This window comes from Sprattus sprattus (assembly GCF_963457725.1).
Source record: "Sprattus sprattus genome assembly, chromosome: 20".
NCBI classification, from domain to species: domain Eukaryota; kingdom Metazoa; phylum Chordata; class Actinopteri; order Clupeiformes; family Clupeidae; genus Sprattus; species Sprattus sprattus.
Genome location: NC_137918.1, coordinates 569,690 through 575,000, shown reverse-complemented (window position 1 = coordinate 575,000; position 5,311 = coordinate 569,690).

Sequence of the window (5,311 nt, the reverse complement as noted above, 5' to 3'; positions counted from 1 at the left end):
TTTCAGGTTCATCAATACTTTCATTCATCAGAAATTTAGGTTTTGTATTTATAGTTATCAAATGTCATTTATGTTCCCAAACGTCCTAACCCAAATGTCACGAAAGTGCCTCAAATGTCAGTTATGTTCCCAATTGTCCTAACCCAACTGTCGAGTACCTTATTGCTTTAATAACACGGTTGCCAGCAACATTATACATATTAAGTACAACTAAATTATAAATAGTAAGCTGCCTTTCAGCACAAAAAAGTTTTAGCCTCCAAATAATAAATTATTGAATGGGGAGGAGGATCCAGTGTGGGTGATTCGTAGGGAATAAAGAATGACTTGTGTTCATAGAGAGTCAGGTTTATTCTGATACAAGGGGAGCTATTCAGTAACCTGGGACAAGAGTGCCTGTTGCGGGTATCGAACCGGTGGCTTTCAGGTGATATTGTATATCTTGCACTTAACGGGTTTTGAACCGTTGCTTCTCACGTTCGTAGTGCTGTACCCTACCCGCTATGCTACCGTGATGGTACAGGTTCCAAGCATTTCTCACAACATTTTCGTCTCCTCCCTATTCCCTTGGAATTTTTTGCGACCAAGATTTTTGATTTAAGCTTTTTTCATGAGGCAATGTCCGATTGTCTCGAGATCGGACTATGTCGCAAAGCGGGCAAGGCTTGTTCCCAAACGTCCTAACCCAAATGTCCCGAAAGTGCCTCAAATGTTAGTTATGTTCCCAATTGTCCTAACCCAACTGTCCCTACCCAAATGTCCCAATGGGGATCGAACCGGCAACCCTCCGGTTACCAGCCCTAAACCCTAACCAGTAGGCCACGGCTGCCCCACAGAAAGAACTCCCAACCCGGCCGGTTAAACCAGCAAAATATAAACCTTAAGAGAGTCACTGTTACTTTACCTTAAGAGAGTCACTGTTACTGTGGTTTTTATTCTAATCAAATGTCAGTCAATTGTCCCAAAAAGTTGGGGGTAGTGGCGCGAGCTCCATGGTAGACCCCCCCGAGCCAAAATAGTCAGTCCGACGAACATGCACTATTCTCCGAAACCCCAATGTCCCAAAAGTGCCTCAGATGTCAGTTATGTTCCCAATTGTCCCTACCCAAACGTCCCTTTTTAACCATATAAAAACCAGCAAAAAGCTGAAAAATTAGTAATTTTCTCATTTTTCCTTCTGGTCAGGGATCGAACCGGACACCCTCCGGTTACCAGCCCCAGCTGCCGACTACACGACCGGCTAATTTTTTTTGGACCTGAAAAGATTCTGAAAAGATTTGGCCAATCACGTTCACACCAGTTTGCAGAGTTGAGAACAATTGACCAATCACGACAGAAATCCTGCAGAGAAACGTCAGGAGAAATGCTGGAGGGGCGACGTCACATTGTTTACGCTACGTGCAGGTAATTCAAAGAGTGAAGTTAAACTACGGGCAATCAACCGAGGCAGATTATCTTGACCTGGTGAGTATTAACACATTTGAACACACTGCTGTTAGATACTGAACCAATTTAACCTCTAATGTTTAGCTAGCTTTCAACCTTAAAAAACACTCTTGGTTATCCGACTGGAATTTCGCTACAAACACTCTGTTATCGGACTGGAATTTCATTAGTTCTCATCAGCGTTTCCATTGCTAATGTTAATTGTTAGTGTTGTATGATATAACTTAAGTTATAATTCATTTCACCCGTTGTTTTATGTTGTCGTATCCATGTATTTAGCCATCTAGCTACTTTACAAACACTACCTTATGACTGGAAGTTCGCTATATTATGGGGGCTTATGAGGGCTATGAATGAGAATGAGAATGTTTGGACTGTGAATCAGTATTTTCTTCACGATCGTTTAAATTCAGATGTATAAAATAATGTATTGGGAGGTAGTCATATGAATACAGGCTCTTTTACAAATGTTTAGGTTTCTACAATCACTGTTGTTTTATGTTGTCGTATCGATGTATTTAGCCATATAGCTAAGTTACAAACACTCCCTTATCTTACTGGAAGTAAGCTATATTAAGGAGGCTTTTAGCTACGAGTGCTATGAATGAATGAGAATGTTTGGACTGTGAATCAGTATTTTCTACACGATCGTTTCAATTCAGATGTATAAACAAATTTATTGGGAGGTAGTCATATGAATACAGTCTCTTTTACACATGTTTAGGTAGCTACTCTCACTGTTGATGTCATGGAATTTCACTCGTTCTCATCAGCAAATCCTTTGCTTATGTTATCTGTTAGTAATATGTAGTGTGGTTAATTCATGAGCTGTGTTTCAAACATGGACAAAGTATAGCCTATGTGGCTTTTGCCACCACTGTGTTTTTCATAGGGTTATTAATATAACAAGGTAGATGGTCTGCTCTTCATGTTCCTGCATTTATGTTATTGTCATGCATTAAAAACAATGTGCATGCATATGTCACCAAAGGCAACATCTTTAAAGTCACACGAGGAGATGGCAGACACAGAGTGGATTGTCATTGGCAGGAAGGTAACACACCTACCAAGTTTATTTGGAGTTGTTGTTGCCTCCTGCCTCTTTAGTTCATATCAAGGGAACTAATTGAATGTGTGTGTGTCTGTGTTTACAGGTGTCAAACCCCCGTATCGGGGTGGAGTCGTTGCTGCTGACAGTCTCTGTAAAGCATCAGCCCAGCAGAAGGCAGGGAGAGCCAGAGGCTGTCCGGGGAAGTGCTTCAGACTCTAGACAGAGAAGGCCTACAAGACATAGATGCAGGTATAACATGCACACACGCTCAGACACACGCACGCACATATACAGGCCAGGATGCACAGACACCCACAAGCGGGCACGCACAGACATATGCAGGTGGGCAGACACGCACGCACAAACAGATGCGCACAGGCACCGAGCACACGCAGATACACACCCACACCCAGGTGTACGCATTCAGGCAGGCTTGCAGGCCCGCCGCGCAGACACAGGCAGGCACGCCGCGTAGGCACAGGCAGGCACGCCGCGTAGGCACAGGCAGGAGAGCCACACAGACACAGGCAGGCAGACACGCACGCTGCGCAGTCACAGTTAGGCAGGCACATGCAGGCCAGGACGCACAGACACCCACCACCGGGCATGCACAGACAGATGCAGGTAGGCAGACACGCACGCACAAACTGACGCACACAGGCACCGAACACACACAGATACACACCCAGGTGTACGCATGCAGGCAGGCTTGCAGGCACGCCGCGCAGGCATAGGCAGGCACGCCACGCAGGCACGCCGCGGAGGTAAAGGCAGGAGAGCCACGCAGACACAGGCAGGCACGCCGCGGAGGTAAAGGCAGGAGAGCCACGCAGACACAAGCAGGCACCCAAGCATGCCGCACAGTCACAGGAAGACCGGCACATGCAGGAACGACACACAGACGCACACAAACACAGAGGCAGGTACACACGCACACCTCAACTCTCTACACAAAGACAGAGATGCATTTAGAACACATGCACACACACACTCACACACTGCTCAACAACCTCCAGCTGCCAGGCAAAAGGGAGGTTCTTACTTCCACCACACTGGTCATTTGGTTTGTCACTGGTTCTCCCAACTGAATGGCATGTGGGCTGCTCTAAGTGTTTGTTTGTTTGTATTGTGTCCCTTTGTAGTTGTAAATTCCTCGTGGGGGGAGAGCTGCGCATCATCGTAGTGCTATTGGGGAGCGTTCCTGGTGGACGGGTCAACCAGTGGCGGACCTAGTCATTTGGGGGCCTAAGGCGAAAACATAGCCAGGGGCCCTCTTCATCCGTCCTTTTAATGCAAAAAAAAAAGGGCCACCTCAAAGCAGGGGCGGACTGGGGGGAAAAAGTGGCCCTGGGAGTTGTCTGTCAGAGCGGCCCACTTAATATACGGCGCGTTGCCCGCTCAATGTATGCAAAATACCCATACACTTCACATAATTTTGGATGATTACAAAGAAATAACATTATATATGTTTTTTTTTTTGTAATTTACTGTTTATTAAGTTTTTCCATTTTACAAATACAACAAAACCACATGACATAAACGTAAAACCAAAGGACAAACAAAACAAGAAAAAAATAAAAAATAAATAAAAAGCACAGATACAGAGAATGAACCAGGGGAGTTTCCAAATGTACATCTCTTATCTTAGAAGAGTTAGTCAAATTCAAATCCAATAGAGAACAAAAACCACATCAGGAGGAGGAGCAGTAGCCTGTAGTACTATAATTACACAAAGTCTGGTCTTATTGTTAACACATAATACAACCAACTTGACCAATTTTCATAAAACTTGTCATATTGAGTCCTCAGTGTGAAAGTTACTCTCTCCATATTATATATATCATACACCACATCAATCCAGTCATCAACAGTTGGTGGGGCCTTCTGAAGCCATTTTCTTGTCATGGCCTTTTTGGCCGCTACTAATAGTACTCTCAACAAATATTTCACCACTTTTCCACATTGAAGCTCCTCAAAGTCACAGAGATATAATGTTTTGAAATCATAGTTAAGTCCTATATTGAAAGCTAATTCTAAATGGTTGTGGACACTTGTCCAGAAAGGAGCCACAGAGGTACAATTCCAAAAAATGTGAAAGTGATCTGCCACAATACATCCACAACATCTCCAGCAGATAGTTTGAGTAGAATATTTTGCCTTTTGAGCTGGCGTGGAAAAGAATCTAATAATGTTTTTCCAACTAAAGAATCTCCAAGTGGGTGAACTTGTCATCCTCCATTGTTGAGTACAGATCCTTTCCCACTCTTTCTCTGATAGTTGTAAATTACTCTCCTTTTCCCACCTTGATTTAATTGGCATTGTATTGACTCCTGTTAAGGCTTGAAGAGCAACATATAGTCTGGAAATAGTTTTCTTGTAAAAAGCATCTTCACATGCTTTCAAAAAGATGTCAATAACAGTGTTTTTATTAGGCTCTTTCTCTTTCCTTATAAAAGATTTATTGATAAAATCTCTGATTTGCAGGTATCTAAAATTATCTTGATTTTCTAACCCAAATCTGTCTTTCAGCTCCTGAAAACTCAGCACCCGATCTTCTTTTATTAAAGAGCTGTATGTTGTAAGACCTTTGTTGTTCCACATAAGAAATCGTTTGTCATGTATACTGGGTTTAAACTCAGAGTCGTAGGCAAACCATTTGAAGATACCCATCCTGTCTCTCAGGTGTTGTCGTTTGGTTATATTGTTCCATATCCCCAGGGAGCAAGATATCCAGGGGTTACTGGGATCAGAAAGGTGGTTAATTAGTGAACAATCCCCAATTAACATACTCGTTGGATATCTCCCTCCCATTGA